The sequence below is a fragment of the Sturnus vulgaris genome, chromosome 3 (genome assembly GCF_052056855.1).
Source record: "Sturnus vulgaris isolate bStuVul1 chromosome 3, bStuVul1.hap1, whole genome shotgun sequence".
NCBI lineage: Eukaryota > Metazoa > Chordata > Aves > Passeriformes > Sturnidae > Sturnus > Sturnus vulgaris.
The window spans coordinates 16,271,620-16,288,716 of NC_142245.1; the positions used below are offsets into that span (position 1 = coordinate 16,271,620).

General features: G+C 40.9%; 1 long non-coding RNA gene across 1 annotated transcript in view; it reads right to left on the minus strand.

The window, feature by feature from the left end:
• The window catches only part of LOC148224194 (uncharacterized), a 29,126-nt gene that overhangs the window by 4,373 nt on the left and 7,656 nt on the right, over positions 1-17,097 (minus strand). Inside the window, exon 3 of the long non-coding RNA XR_015802160.1 lies at positions 110-16,288. This is a non-coding gene — a long non-coding RNA (uncharacterized LOC148224194). The remainder of the gene's footprint in view (positions 1-109; positions 16,289-17,097) is intronic.

The window sequence follows — 17,097 nt, forward strand, 5'->3', positions numbered from 1 at the left end:
CATGCTAATTAGTCTGCATGCACAGTTCTTCCCTCCATTTGAGCCTGGGCTCCGTTTTGAGTGGGTGGTCAGTGGCTTGGTGGTGGTGGTCTCCCACTGCCAGAATTACCTTTCCCCCCGTTCCTGCTCAGTTCTGCTGACTTCACTCCTGGTGGCTCTGGTCCAGACAGCCCATTCATCTTGGGATTGTCTTCTCTTTCCCTTAAAACAAAAGATTAGCCAAGTGCACAAGGTTCACAATGCAATTGCTTAATCATAACTGTCCAGCTATTGCTACTGATTAATAACTAAAAAATAAAAAAATTATCAAGTTTGGATCAGATCTTGAATGGCTCAAATCTTGAGGAGCTTCATATCAGTGATGCATGACAGATCTGACTGTCAGCAAAGGAAATAGTTATGTAATTGGTTTTATTCGTTATTGATAATTGGAACTGTGTTTAACTCTTCTATAGACCAATATCATGGTCACCACCATAGGGACTCACGTGATGGATGAGTGAAGACTGCAGAGACAGCAACACTCCTGTGCTTTTCAGCCGTGGTTAGACCTTAGATGGGTCCTCCAGAATCCTCTGTGGATATGCAGTAATGGACAGAGCCCCAAGGAGATTCAATTTAAAAAAAACAAAGACCCAAACCCAAGCAAAGCCAGCACTATGAGCTGCCCTGGCCCACTGCCAGCACCTCACCTTCTCCTTCCCAGCCCTTCCACCCAAGGACTAGGAGTGAATATGATGTTTTACTCCTATTTAGTGCCCAATTAGACCACAGCAAATGCACCTCCATTAAGAAGTGCTCACTGCTGTTTGCAAAGTACATTAGCATACACCAAGACACTAGATTAAAGTGGGTCCATTTCTCCAGCAGAAAAAGTTTTGTTACACTTTGCTTAATCTTTGGCCAGATATCATAGAAGTACCAAAGCTTAAAAGCCCTACTAGAACAGATCCACAGGTTGTGCAATACCATGGTTAATTAGTGTTTGCAAAGCACTTTCTGGAGCTAAAAATAGCCAACTACGATCAATATTATCTACTGCGCTTTCTTTCATCAAGTCCTTGCCAATAATCCTCTCAGTTTTATTTTGGGGTTAAATTCAGCACTTCTGTTCTGCTGGGGACAGCCCAGCAATTACTGCTTTTCAGCTCAGTCCTTCCAGGTTTGGTTTGATTTTCTCTGGGCTTTGTTTTATAGCTGGCTTCACTCTGTATTAAAAGGGCAGCTGAAGATGATGACCTTTCCCAGGCTTATTCATATTTAAGATAGTGGGAAGGAGTGACTGAGAAAGGCATTTAATTAATAGGACTTCATGCAGGACTGAGAACAAAGCTGGAACATAAGAGCAAGTGCAAACCCAGACACAAAATAAAGATGAATGAAGTACAGAATAAAATTACTAAAGATAAATATGATCTCTTTTCCAGAAAAGAGCTTGATGTTAGTTTTTTTCTCAAACCATGATGCACAACGCCTCATTTTTGTGTGTTTGATGAAGACATTCATGAAGAAATATTAGTTATGGCAGAGAAGAGGAGACTCAGCATGAGAGAAGGGACGCACTTAAAGAGAAAATGTTAAAACATTCAGGAAAAAAGAATCTTTTGGAATGAAGAAAGGATCTGCTGAAGTTTTTTGTGGCTCAAGCTTAGAATTTTTTTTTTTAAATGCAATACTGCCTCTCCAAAAAGAAGAATAAAGAAAAAAGAGCTGGTGAGAAAGAGCTTGCTTCAGTTGCTGACAGGACTTGCTGTCAAGAATGGGAATATGCTACAGGAAGAAACAGATAATTTTGAGAAATACAGTCTAAGATCTTAATTTAATTGTACAGCACAACCCAAAGAGGAGGATAATACACTTAGGAACTGCTAACAGAATTTTCTCATTTAATAAAGGTTATCATCAGTGGGAAGTCATGAGAAAGGGAAAGACATGAACATTATGAAAGTACCAATGAGCAAGCATAAGAAACCTTTGTGAAGATTCTTTCAAGAACATTTCTAGCCTTCAAATTGCTTAGAGGGTATGAAAATTTAACTCTCCAGTGCTTATAAATCAGAATAACTTTTTTTTAATATCTCATTATCTTTCTGGTGATTCATTCATGTGTCACACCCTTTATATATTGATTGTGTAGTTAATACACCCTTCTCTTTGTTAACTTCAGTTTGGAAATTGAGATAAATTTACTGTTAAGTAACTGAAGGGAGAGAATTAAGAAAAATGGGAAAATCTTGAAGGAAAAAAAAAAAGAAGAAAAGATCAGCTAGCAGGTCAGGTCTACATTTTTACTCAGCCTGTGTGAACCACATAAGAGTGATTCAAAAGAGTGAATGAATCAAAAAAGTGCAGGTGACCACACTGTTACATTGTCTTCTTTTGAGCTCTTGAGATTAAATTGCTCCTCTGAGTTTTGAATTTTGCTTACGGAAGTGATTTAAGTGTATTTTTTACATTCCTCACCAACTACCTTGTTCTGAGTGTTGTAAATGAGCAGAACTTGCTGTTCTAGTAAACAAAACACTCTAGAATTTAATTTTGAAGTTTTCCGCCACAGCCAGTCAAGGGGCTGTCCAAGTCATAATGAATATGAAGCAATAAAGTTGAAGTGTCTGTCACGGTTTAACCTCAGATGGCAGCTAAGCAATAGCAGCAGTAGGCAGCTGCCTGCTCACTCCATGCCCTCTGGCCTGATGTGGTGGGGAGGAGAATGAGAAAAAGGTAAAACCTGTGGGTTGAGATTATTTCAATTATTAAACTGTTTTAAAGTAAATTACATTAATAACAACATTTAAAGTTATGACCAAAAGTAGATAACAAAGAGAGGAATAAACCCCAAGTAAACCAAGTGAAGCACAGTAAAATTGCTCACCACCTGCTGAACAGCGCCCCTGAGTGTGTTAACAACATTATTTTCATCCTAAATACAAAACAGTAGTGTACCAGCTGCTAAGAATAATTAACTCTATCCCAGCTGAAGGCAGGCCACTGCTATTCCTTTGTTAGGTCAATCCAGCTTGACGTGGGTCCTTCACCTGCTTTTACTGGGTTTGGTGTTTGTGCAAAAGGCAAGCTGGAAGCCTCTGCCTGCCTGGGGACAGTGGGGCTGGGGCAGCACAGCCACGGGAGGTGGCAGCAGCACTTTGCCCGTGGCTGATGGATGATGATGCACCCCTGTGACTCAGGAGAGGGGGGTGAGAGGCAGGAGAGGCACTTTCCAGAGCAGCATCTCCTGACCCTGGGCTGGGGGAGAGCCAGCACAGGCACATCAAACACAGTCCTCCTCCGTGAGAAGCTGTGGTCAGACTGCCAGCTCTTGCAAGTCGCCAGGTGTTCACCCCACACTAACAGAGGGTGCTGCAGAAGCAAATACAAGCAGCCAGAAAGCTAATCGATAGGAAGAAATTTTATCTGCATTTGTTTTGGGAATTATCTGGGCTCCCATGAAGCACGAGGTTTCTCTACACCTCTGACAGATAGTTATCAAACTGTCTCATACACAGTCAACACCATCACAGAAGCAAACATACACAATCTAAGAGCCATTTCTATTTAGTTCATAATTTTATTTTTGGAACAAAATTAGAACTTTGTCAGCCTGAAAACAGCACAATAAAACCAAGATCATTACTCTTTCCCTGCTTGGTGAAAGCTTTATGGCTCACACAGCATGTCTAATCCTTTATGTCCTGTCACTATGATGCATCCAGTGAATAATCTCCCTTTCTCCTCTATAATTCACTTGACAACCAAATAATGTATTTTTTAAATCACACTATTTCTTAAGCAGTGTTTTGTCTCCCTTATGCCCACCATACATTTGCAGTTAAAACCTCTTCTCTGTTACAATACCTTCTTTCCCCACCCAAATACTCCCCTGCCTCCCCAACACTGCCAATCAGCCACTTGTCTACATTCAAAAAGCACTTTTGCTGGCAGCCTTGCTGCTTGCTCCAGCTTCTTCTCCCGGGGCAGGACATGCCTTCTCCAGAAACTCTGTCTGCAGACTGACACCTGCAGCCTAATGGCACTGAGGAAAAAAAACATAATAATTCTCTTTCTTGTGTAGCCCAAGTGTTCAGCAGAACTGAATACCTGCAGGATACAGTGACCAGGAGTGAAGAGTAGACTAGAAGTTTAAAAGAAGAATATTCAAGTCCTCTCAGAGAACTAACAGCTTTCTTCTACTACAGGTACTGGAGTAACTAAGAGGGGAGGGATTGGTTTGAGATTTTGTGGGCCAGTTGCAAAGAGAACAATTCCTGTGAAGATTGCTTTTAATCAGTCACTTGGCAAAGTGTCCCAAGGATGAGCAAGATTTATTACCTTCACCTTGAGGCTGATATATAAATGGTCTTAGTTATCTGCAGCACACAGATTTGTAACAGTGGGATTTAAAGGGTCGTACATCCCACTTCCCATCATCTCCATTAACAACATAAAGTTTGGCAGGAAAATTCCAAAAATTAGTAAAGACTAAAATATACTGGTGAGGCAGGGGTGTCCTAAATTAAATGAAACAGAGAGACAAAAATTACAGAAAGCTGTACCAAAACCTGCTTTGAGTATAGGGGAGAAGCAACCCTGCCCACAAATCATCTTCACAAGACCACACACACATCAGCTGGGCAAGTTAATAGCAGTGTAATCACAAATAATTCTAAATAGTATAAGATGTCAGTTTTTAAAATGCACTGTTATCTGGGGTCGCTTTGGGTGAGAAAGGAAACAAGATAAAAAACAAAGAGAAATGGATCAAATTTAGGAAGGAAATTTTTGACTATTGAGAAGATTTCTTGATACTGAAGTAGCCAGGTCTGAGGCTTTAGTCAGGTTCATTTATATTGAAATGAGCAGATATGGAGCATCCAACACATTTGCAGGTGGAGCAATGTATCCAGTGGGAGCAGAGCTGCAGTGGGTCACACCTCTGGGACTCCAGATGGAGGCTCACAGCTGACTCCTACTCTGTGCATGCACACCTTTCGTTGCACTAAATGGTACATTTTTACATTTTTACTGTCTTAAATCAACTTTTTGAATGTTGATTTCTTCTCTAGCTGGAGAGGCAGTGTCTCACTACAAAAAATTCAAACAATAACTTTCATACAGACCCTGACAGAACTGAGCCTTTTCTCAAGCACAGGAGGCTTCTGAGACACAGCACAAGTTCAGCTCTCCACAGGTTCTTCTTCACCACCACAGCTGCAAGAGACAGTGCTGCCTTGAAGGAAAACACACCTGAGAGACCAACAGCCCTTCATCCTCCCTAACTGTGATTCAGCAGCTCCACCTCAAAAGCATGTTAGAATGGAGACAAGGGGAAAGAAGAGAAAGAAAGAAAAATGTATTGGAAATTTACTGTAACACATCTACATTAATATTACCTGGAATATACACATACATAGAACCCACTTTCATGCTTAGGGCCCTTTAATAAAGCTCTAGAAATTGTGTGTTAGAGTGCATGAAAGTGTTACCAAAGGCTCCTTAGTCCTGAAGGGAGCATGCATTAAATAAAGTTATATGTGCTTCCTTTATCTTATACTACAATTGGAATCCAAATCATTCAGTTCTATCACAAATGTTCCAAGAGCTGATATTCCTTTTAAGGTTCTATTTAATTTTTAAAGTACATTTCTTTTTTTTTTTTTTAATATTTCCTAAAAATATCCATAAAGTCCAGTCCTACAATGCTCAGCAGAAGAAGGCAGGTAAAGGAAACCTTTTTATTTCTTTTAATGAATCTGAGGAGGGCTGGCATACATTTCCTGAATGCCTGAAAAAGACAAAGATTAATGAGAAAGGGACGACAAATAAATCATAAGTCTTGTATTTTATAAATAAATGACAAAGTTTTGAAGAACATTTTAATTCTTCGTTTCAGCAACAAGATTGATTCCCACCTCCTTCTGGAGAACTGACCCCTTGAGTTGAGTGGGGATTTTTTTTCTGCAGGGAAGATTGAACAGAAGGAAGAAGGGGAAGAGAGGAGAAAAGAGGAGAAAGTGAAATAGATTCCAGGTTTAATTTCCAAAAATTGTCATTGACCTTGACAAAAAAGGGATTGAGAAGGTGCTGTCAAGTGAATTTCTTTTCTGTTCCCCTGCTTGAGACATTTCCCTGACTCATTAAAAGCCCTGTGGACACCATTTGTCTGACAAGGAGGCAGAGTAGCTCCTCCCAGCAGCTGTTTGGGGTTGTGGACAAGAGAGATGCCCCAGACCAGAGATGCTCTGCAGAGGGGTCCCCAAAGCCATGACCCAGCCTGCAAAGTGGCACAGGGGGGTGATGAGGGATTGAATCCCCCTTACCCAAAACAAGGCACACAGGGGGAGCAGCTGTGTGGGGCAGAGCTCCAGGCACCAGACGGACATGGACACCTAGGGCTGCCCCTGTGCTGCCACCCTGAGCCCACCACCATCCCCTTGGCTGGCACTGCAGGCAGGATGCTGGATATAAGGTCTCTGAGCACCCAAAGAAACCAGCACAACAGCCTTACACACCTCTGTGTCACATCACTCCAGTATTTCTAAGAATAAAAGACTGGGAAAACCACTCTGTTTCCATTTTTACATTTTAGAGACTTTCTTGTGAACAGCTCTCCTTTCTCCCACTGCAGTGCTGTACACGAGAAATAGGGAAGCAGGGCACAGGATGGCACTGGTGAGAAAAGGCTCCTGCTGTGATCTTTGTGGAAACCAGACAGGTTTAGATGGATTATTAGCACCTAAAATATTTCAGCCAACATGTATTTCATCTGAGGGTCCCTTCAAGGTTTGTGCAACCACCTGGAAGCTGCAATCAGGCACTCTGCTTAAACACAGCCACAGCTGACCTTGACAAAGTTTCCAAGTGCACAAAGTTTCTGCTGGCCTGTGACCATGGTCATAGGTGCAACTGGAAGAAGTTCATTCACAATCTCCTCCAGGACAATGCTGCAAGGGCAGCTCCACTGCCACCTTTGTGCTGCACCTCCCAACAGATGCTGTTTCTTTAACAATTTTCCTCTCCATTTCTGAATGGCTCCAGTCACCCTTGTAAGCTGAGACCAATCTGCCAGTCTGTGTCCTCAGGTTGTCTCTTGGCTTTCTCCCTCATTTTTCAGTGTCTTTTATTCCTTCTTGTAGTTTAAGTGTCTTATACATAGCAATTTATATATTGGACAGCAAGGCATCTAACAGTTTCCCTTTTTCTCCACTGTTTCCTTATTTATACAATGGCCTTTTCCGTGGTTGCAATGCAACTTCTATAGCTCTTTTTTTTAAACTTCTAATGTTTACAGAGACAGAATGCATTATTGTACCCGTAACTGTTTTTTAAACAAAGTGTTTTATATTACTGGCAAACAGATGCTGTAACACTGAAAATCAGAGTCATAGAATATTCTGAGTAGGAAGGGATCCACAGGGATCATGAAAGTCCAGCTCCTGGCCCTGCACAGGACACCCCAAGAGTCACACCATGTACCTGAGAGCATTGTCCAAATATTTCTTGAGCTCTGTCAGGCTTGGTGCTGTGACCACTGCCCTGGGGAGCCTGTTCCAGTGCCCAGCCACCCTCTGGGTGAAAAACCTTTTCCTGATATCCAACCTAAACCTCCCTGACACAGGTTCATACCATTCCCTCAGGTAATTAATCCTTCACTCCCTTTCTTGAAGAGGAAGCAGGGGGAAAAACAGAGGAATTATTTTGCACCTGGAAAACAGCTTTGCCCGGAGGATTTTCTAAAGATTTTCCATGCCTCCCTTGTAATTCCTGGTGGCCCCTCTGCTTTTTTCCAAAAACTCTGTTCTAGTTTATGGTGTGAAGCCATGTCTGTGACCCAGCCTTACCGTGGACAGCCTGGCAAGAGTTTGGACATCAGCCAGAAACAAGGATTTTGTGTTTCTGACATCTCTCCCTGTGCATCCTATTTCCTCTCTTTATTTTGCCTTGTTTTCTCTATTTCTTAGACACAGGTCTAGACTGAAATTGGGAAGAGCTCCACTCTACAAAAGTACAGTCACGATATGGAGGAATCTAATGTGAGATTTAGATCTAGGAAACTCTAAATATTCTGTCATGTTCAAAAATAAAACCAGAAAGTGTCTGTATTATAAATGCTTTCACAAAGAACAAATAGTAAGCACTAAACAAGAACTAATATCTGGAAACTAGAGCCAGGTAAATCTGAATTAGAAACTAGGTGTGCATTTTAAAACTTCCAGTCTGATTAATCACTGCAACTTACTGAAGTCTTTCCAAAAGGCAGGCTTGAGTTAGACTAAATGTCTTGGGCTCCCCAGAAAAATAATTGGATTAAATTCTACTTTCACTTGATGATCAGAATATCCCCTCTGGTCCTAAGTGACAATGTCTGCTTTAGTTGAGGCAGATAGAACAGAGCTTTCATCAAGACAACTTCAACATTTCATTGTTGTATTGAACGATTGGGGTGTTTGCTTGCCTTTTTTGCCAGCTGCATGTTGACTTTTTTAGGATCTAAGTTCCTATGGCAGGCAGTAGATCTTCTTTCACAAAGCTATCCAAATTGTGTGGCCGTCCTTAGGGCTATGAGAACTGCTGTAAGTCAGAGGAAAAAAGTTTTGATTAAGATTCTGAACTTCCAGCCCTATGGGATGAAGGAAAGCCATGTGACTTTTATATTGCACATTGGTCATTAGGAAAAGTGTTTCCAGTTCATTCTGCAAGCAATCTCCAGCAAAATTGTGTAGCTGCTCAAAACAATTTTACAAAATCACTGACACAGACATTTCTTCATATTTCAAGACATTTTATTGGTCCTGTTACACTGGGACTTACTTCTCTCTACAGTGCCCAAGAGGCAGTTTTCAGTCAGTAATTGCTATTTTCTTGGTCCCTTCTCCAACTACATCAAATAAAATTACAGTTTTATTTCCCAGGTTCTGTACAAGCAGGACAGTTTACAACTCAGCTGAAGCAAATCTAGTTGCTTAGTTCCACTTCAACGTTTAACAAGAAAATCTTTTCCCTAAAGCAGTCATTACTTATTAGGGACAGGTTTATTCTGTTTTTGAGAGGTCAACACGTCTTTTGTCCTTAAAATATTCCCCAGAAGAGGGGGGATTCTTAGATGACCAGATATCTCCCAGTGGATAAGAAGTTCTGTTATTATTTCTGAAAAAATAATAGCATTATAAGACTCTATGTTATGTTCTCAAGTACTGAGACACCTTGAGTTTTCCATTGAGCTTAAAAACCTCAAAGACCTGACCATGTTTTAAGGCTTGATGCAAGAAGCACACACTCAGCAGTTCATTAGTTTTCTGTTAGTTATCAGACTGTGAAGGAATTCAGATGTGCTCAGTAAAGATGGAGGAGAAATCTCTGATCCCTCCTACTGTCACATCATTTTGCTGATTTTGGTGGAACTGTTTTTAATTAATTAAGTGAAAGAAGCCCCTTTAAAATTTATGGTTCCCACCATAAATTTTCACTTGATTCCTCATAAATAATGTCTCTAGACCTCATTCATAATAATAAAAATATATAGTGCACTGATTATAACTGTTGGGATTTATATGCATTAAAACCTCAATTTAAAGACATACTAAGGGGGAAAAAAAAGGCAGTAATACTATTTTTCATAGATTTCCAAAGAGGTTGCCAAGGCAAGGTTCAGGAGCAAATCATCCACCTCACTGTCCATCATGATGATGATTCAGATGGTCACCACAGTTATTTTTAAAACAAAAGCTCACTTTTCTGGTTCATGCCAAAAGTCTGAAAGGGAAGGAAATTGCAAACTCCACAACCAGCCCCATGCCTGGTCCTACATCCCATCAAACTCTTCCTGTCCTTCTAATGATAATGAGCACAGGGATGCCCAACACTTCATAAGAGGGTACCTGATGACCTAGAGGAACAACCTTTTTGCAATGTGTCTTTCAAAGCAATCACTTTGCTTAGTCTGAAGGAACATTTCACATATTTTTGCCTGACAGTTCATAAGTAGCCCATAGCATGCAAGAGCAAAAACCCTACATTAAAAATACTGGAGCCAAAGGTGGTATTTCACATATTAAGGGCTGAGGTGGCCAACTGTCTGAATGGCAAAAGCAGGACAAAATTCCATGTAAGATTCTGTGCCTGCTTCTCCCCTGGCAGGGTTCAGTTTATCATACTAGTTTATTTAACTGATAGACCATGACCTGTGCCTTTCATGCTTTCCATGCACTCAGGTTATCTTTTCAGTCTGAATGACCCTGGGTTGGAACAAGCAATGCTGAGAAAGAACAGAAGTAGGATTTCAGAGCAAGAATTCGAACAAACACTGGACTCCCGTGCTGCTGCCTGTAGCAGAGCAAAATTACTTTTTTTCTGCACACAAGCAGAACCCTCAAAGGCACAAAGCTGCCAAGGACAGAAAACCATTTTTAATGTGTTCAGTAGCTGTAAATACTATTATCTGCAAAGTTTAATGTTTAACTATTTCTTTCCCATTTGTTCAAAGGAAGAAAAATGCAGAAACTAGAAATGGAGCAAGATGGTTCCATCAGAGTGCACGTCAGGCAGCCAGCTCTGTAAATGCACTCCACATTAGCTGAGAGCTCATCTTGGGAAGGTCACTAAAAGCAGCAGTCAGCTCTCATAAAACACAACAAAACAGAACAAAAGGCCCCACCATATTTTACATTATTACAGAACATTCCTGGTGAGCCACACTCTGAGCTCCTGAACATTAAGGTTTCTGCTGCACAGGGCGATTTCCACCCCACAGCCCTTTATTGCAATCCTCCAGCCAGAGGACACTTTGTGCACAGCAGCACATTCACTGGACTGAAATAAAGCCATCCACTACCCAAGCACCATCAGTCACTTCTTCATTTCCTGTGAGCAAGGTGGTTTCATCTTGACCTGCCTTCAACCCATCTGAGTCAGAGCCCCCTTCATGTTTGTAAGGCTTGGATGAGTGTTCTTGGTGTGAGTTTCACTACCCACAAAGTTATTGGCTCCATGTTTTATAGTGAGATTAAAATTAAACTTTTTCCATGCCAGTAACGGTTCCTGTCAACACAAGGCCAAACTACCCATTTCTCTCCTGTGCACCTGCCCTTGTAAACTCTGTACAGAGAAATTCGTGCTGATGATATACCAGGCTTCTTCCCAAACAAGCACAGAACTGAAATCATACAAATCATTGCATGGTCAATGTAGTGGAGAGGGGAGGTTTGTAAAATCCAATTATAATTACAGATAGAAACGTTTCTATTTAAGATTTTTACTCCTGTTGTCAGTCAATAGTGATGAGATTTGAATAAAGAAGGCTCCATCAGATTAAAATCACTCAGTGCAGTGAAGTGATGTCTGTGCCAGGTTTTAGGCTGGAGCAGAAGATCCTCCTTCACCAGCATCCATTTACATCTCTGAGGGCTGAGCAATGCTGTGCCATTCCATCTTCTGCAGCAAATCCCTCACGGGGCAGGGGTCTGCAGGGGAACTGAAACCCCTGAAACAACCCCTGAAACCAAACAGAAATCTCTAAAGACTGCAGAAGCCTGACATTGTATTTGGCCTGAATACACTCCCAGACCAAGATAAACTTCCAGCTAGCCCAATCTTTGGGATGAAGTGGAATATAAATTTTAGGGCATGAAGACAAGCCTCCTGTCTTCCCCAGTGCCCTCACTCACTGTAGTTGGTCCCCTCTCCCCTGCCCCACTCAGCAGCTCCTCAGGTACCTTCTGTTGGTGAACATTCCCTTGCAGTGCTGTGCTCTGAACATGCAAACAGAACCCTCTGATGCAGGGGATGGGTGTGCCTAACCTAAACTGTTGAAGATGACTTACTCTGCAGATGTCACTGGGAACTGTTCACGTGTTTTGGAATTAAGTCTGTGATTAATGAATGTGATGAATGGTTTTGCTGGATAAAGGACTGAGCTCCTGGATGAAGCCTGAAATTTGGCAGATTTTTACTGTTGCAAATAAACAATGCCAACAGCAAGAGGAGGTTTTCAGACTCTTTTACTGGGAATTGACTTAAAATAGATTTATTCAGCAGGACAGAGAAAGCACTGCATCACTAGCCATTTGGGAAAATACTGCTTCACAAACAGATATGGGATGATATTGAAATTCCAGTTATTCAATGCTGAAATTTTAGTCAAAAAAGCCAGTACCACTTTGGGCTCAGTTAGAATTTTCTTTATTAGTTTTTAATTTCAAAGTTAACTGTCATCATAAAGCAGGAACACAATTTTGCTGTGGATTTCCCTGGGGATCCTTGACTTTAGTCAGCTATGCTCAAAAAGAAGAGGGTACAGGACTTTCCACTGCATATGTGGGAGCAGGCAGGAAGTAGAATTACAAATCACACCTGGGCAATCTTTAGCCCCAGGTCTCCCAAAAGATGCATCAAAAAATGCTGTGAAAGCAACCCACTTGCCTTTGAGAAATTGCTGAACTGTTAGTGCACTGTAGATGCAAGCAGGCAGAATTTCTTATAACCTATGGCCCCATTTATATCCCTTTTTCTTTCACCAGTGTCTCTATTTATTTTTTGCAGTTACCTGTTTTCTTTGAGGGTGAAGGGACAGCAATCATTACTTGCTGTCTTTTACATTTGATTTGTTTTCATGGATCCAGAATAATTTCTTCCTTGCAGAGTGCTAAGGTAAAAACTGTGTAACAATTAAGGTAAAAGGTGAGGTTTGATTGAGTTTCCAGTGTCACAATGTTGTTCTCAATAATATTGACAATGCTGAAGGCCATAATCCATTAATACCAGGGAATTTAATATCAGAGTCAAGGAGCTAGCTTATAGCTATCACACCTCTGCTGGGAAATGATACTGAAAGGGGCTTTATTGCAGAAGATTTGACAATTACAGAGGCAGTGGAAGAGGTAAATGCAGTTTCTAGCAAAGCTTTGCTGCTGCATAGAAGACAAGTTTGTGCATGAGTACCAGATAGGAGCCATGGGTATGTGGATGTAGTTTCATGTTACCAGGCAGTAAACAATAAATCTCTTTTCCATGTCTCAATCTCCTAGCAGCAGCAATTGAAAGGGCAGTTGACAAAGACTCAAGTTTCTTCCTAGTAGAAATTAATCTTCTAATTCTTCCGAGCTGTCTTCTCATCAAGAAAATAGTGATTAAAAATGCAGGGAAAAGAGCACAAAATAGGAGATCAATCTGCAGTGATAAGAAACTAAAGGTCAACGTGAAAAAGTGTAGATGTGCCTCTCCTAAAAATCACAATGTGATCATTCAGCAAACATCATTCCCCGACTTCTGGGCTCTCCCGTTGTGTTCCACTGAGCTAGCACAGCCCCATGGACTGAATGTGACAGCTTCCCTTCTCAAGAACATTTGCACCTACCTTTCTTAAAATTTTTTTTGGCCTCTTTTTGTTCAGAAAAGGGCCAGAGTGTGACATTTAACAAAAGACCTATCTAATATCCTTTTTTTCCCCCTTTGTTATATTTTCACACTTCTTAAGCAAGCAAGGAAAAAAACCCCCAACATATTTCCAGTGGATCTGAAAGACAAATCATTACTTTAAATGTACAGAGCAGGGTCTGCCTTGAAATGAACAACCAAGGCAATTGCTGTATTTTAAAAGCTCCCCAAGTTGCAAGCTTAATATGAAGCAGTTCTCAGCAGAATGTCTTTTACTGCCTTTCCAAATAACAGCCAACCATAAGTATAGATCTTCTGGATATTCTCAGAGTAAAAGATCAATTGCAGAACAGGCAGCTTGATGTTTGCAATCTGTCTTTTAGTAAACATTTCTCTTCCTCCTCCTCAGTTGGAAAATTCCTGCTGGGTTCTGAACACAGAGACCTTGAGGAGCTTTCATGTTAGTAAATTATAACAGACGTAACTTTCTTTTTTTTTTTTTTCCTCACTGATAAGGATGTTCTAGCAAAATCACCCCTAGCCTTTCTTCCTAAATGCATTTCTCAGCCAGCTTACAAAAGTTACTTGAGTTCCAAAAGTCAATATTGCTATAAAAAGAGTGTGGAAATGCAACACCCCTTTTAGTGGAAAGAAATACTGCGTGTGACTGAGGTCTGTATGTTATCCAGCTTAAAATACCTGATGATATTTTGGAGCACTTTAGCCATTAACTTCAGCTAGTATTGTAGACACCACTTTATATAACACACTTTAGACTCCACCTTACAGGCAGTCCTCATTTTCACTCTCATTAATCCTATTGGAAGACTGTTTAGAAATTTGATAATTTTAAATAGCTAGGAGCATTCTCAAATGTTCTCTCAGTGCGTTCATAGGCAATACATACCCATTTGCTTTTGGGCCAATGTTATTCTTCAGCTTAAACATACCTTTTATTTCCCTGACCTTCATCCCTCTGATTCATGTACAAGCAAGTCCCCAGAAATTCAGTGATACTTAAATATGATGCAGCCTAAGGTCAGGCAGTCCCTGGGACTCACGACTTCTACAACTGTCAAATAATGAATTTCTGGGCTACATCTCTATCAGCTATACACTTCCAGTGTGTGTGTGTGTGTGTGTGTGTGTGTGTGTGTGTGTGTGTGAGACCTGGGCATACACTGAGAGCTCATAATTATTCAACACTCAACTTATAAAATCCAGGCACTCGTCTCCTCGATCATTTCCAGATGATTTATAGATTTATTTTGTTGTTAGGCTGAATCCCATGACACAGGCTGCAGTTAAGGTGATGATTTATGTTCTCTTGTATTGCAAGAGCCCCTTTAAACTTCAGCACTTGATCAGATGGGAGAATTTGCTTCATGGGATTAATACACAACAGTACCACTGACCAGTGTAGTGCACAGCATTCTTCAGGAGCAGACTTGCACAGCTCCAGAGACGCTCCATACTTGCCAAATGTACTCAGTCCAGAGCCAAAGGAATGTTCTGCAATCGCAAACCAAGGCAAATCGTGACTGGGTCACCATGAGTCCAACCCTTGGGAAGTGTCATCAGAATTTTGTTTATCTGAATCATGAGTTAAATCAGGAAAGCCCAATTTTAGGAAGACTAAACTCTGACAAATGTAATGTTCCCTTACTTGAGGGTAATCATGATATAGATGTGATCCCACAGGTACATCCCACAAAGTCCAGCCAGCTGGTTCATCCCACAGCACAGACCCTGTTCCAGCAAGTCCTCACCAGCTCAAACAGAACATCTCAGTATGTCCAAGACCCACCAACAGTCCTCAGGCGACACTGAGAGGTCTTTTCTTCTGCTGGAAAATATTCCAAATCATCTAGGATCCTCTCCAGATTGCATTCTCTTGGATGAACAAGTGTCTAACATGTGACAATTGTCTTTTAGCACAGAGAGATAAATTTAGTGGTTGGGATGAAAGTCAGAAACATGGTTTGTAAGGACAAAGTAAAAATAAAACTAACATATTTTGCTTGGAAAACAAGTCATTTTCCTCCCTATTTCAATTCCCAACAGTATTTGGATCATTGTTACTCATGAGGAAGGAAGCAGGAAGGAAATTTCCTCTAGAAAAGTGAACATTCCTTTTCTAATAATATTTCATACTGGAGAAGGATCTCCCTCATTCAGTGCATACCAGTTCTCTAAAGCAAAAAAGCTCTGAAAGCAGTGCACTGAAATCATATAAAATAAATAATAACCTGTGATTTCTTGCCTGAGATTGTTCTGCTGCTTTCCCCAGCCCACAAAAAAGCAGCTATTTGATTTCTGAGTTATACACTGCCTGTTGTTTGTCAGCAAGAAAAATTCAGAGCACTAAAAATGCTTACTGCTTTGAGAGCAATAATAAAATGTGTGCTTGCCTTCAGATTAGCTATCAGTGTTTTCTCTTGGAGAGAATGAGAGAAATATAGAGGTGAAATTCTATGTTGTTATGTATAAAATAGTCTTTAAAGAAGTGTCTGGGGAGTTATATTGTATTGATATTAATGTGTCTTATGAAGCTAAATCCCTGCTCACTACTTAGAAAAGATATGAAATCTAGAATCTTGATCATAAAACACAAATTAAATCAACACAGTCTACTTCAGAGAGCATGAATATATTTCACTTCATTAGAAATTAATAAGCCACACTGGCATTTGGACAGAAATGAAGCCTGCTTGCTAGAACACATTTTTTTCTACAGCATTTTCCCCTTACATCATTAACAGCATGACAAGGTCTCCCCAGTACCATGGTTCTCACACCAGCAAGATTCTCTTTTATTTCCTTCATGGATGGTGGGAAGCTTCCCATGATTTCTTTGCATCTGCAATGGAGCTGTGATAACGCATCAAAATAAAAGCCATTCTATTCTGGAATATTTCTCAACCTAGGGAGAGAAACAGGACCAAGGTCAGAAGGGTAATTAAGACAACTGGAAGAGAAATTATTGGACCAAGGTGATGCAATGTATCAGCTTTTAACTGGTGAGAAATCCATGTTTTCTAAGCCTGACTCAGAATGGCCTGGCTGTTGGACCAGGAGTCAGGAGCTGTGGATGGCATATGGGCTGGACCTGACACAGAGTCACTGCAAAATGGGAATGGCTCCATGCTGAGACACAGCCAAGAGTCCCAGGGACACCAGCAGCAAATCCCATGTCTTCTAAACCTCTGTTAGCCCATTGGACTTCTGATTAAGAAATTTAAAATATACTTTGGCAAGTGCTACTTGAAAACTTTCCAGCCTCTGCACTAGACCATGCTTAACTCAAAGTCAACACACCTGAAGGGCCAGCAAGGGGACTGTGCAGCCAGAAGGAAATCTTTTGAGAGGACTCTAAGCCTGAGCTTCCAGAAAGCTTTTAAAGTCTGTGCTCCTTTTTAGTCTCCACCCCTTCCTCCTGCACTTCTCCCAGCTGCAGAGCTACAGAGGTGATCTCATACACAGAGTGCTCCCAGAGTTACCACTATTTACTCCACTTCTGAAGTGTCCACTCTCAGGCACCTGTCATCCCACTATTTCCTTGGGTTCACCTCATTCCTTACCTAAGCTCTTTCTGACCTGAAGCATGCCATGTCCTTTGGTTTCAATATCATATGTTCTTCATTGTGCATTTTTATTTCTTATGTTTCCACTGATGCATTTCCACTGATAAGTGCTTGTTAAATGCTAAATCAATACCCCAGTGCTCTAAAA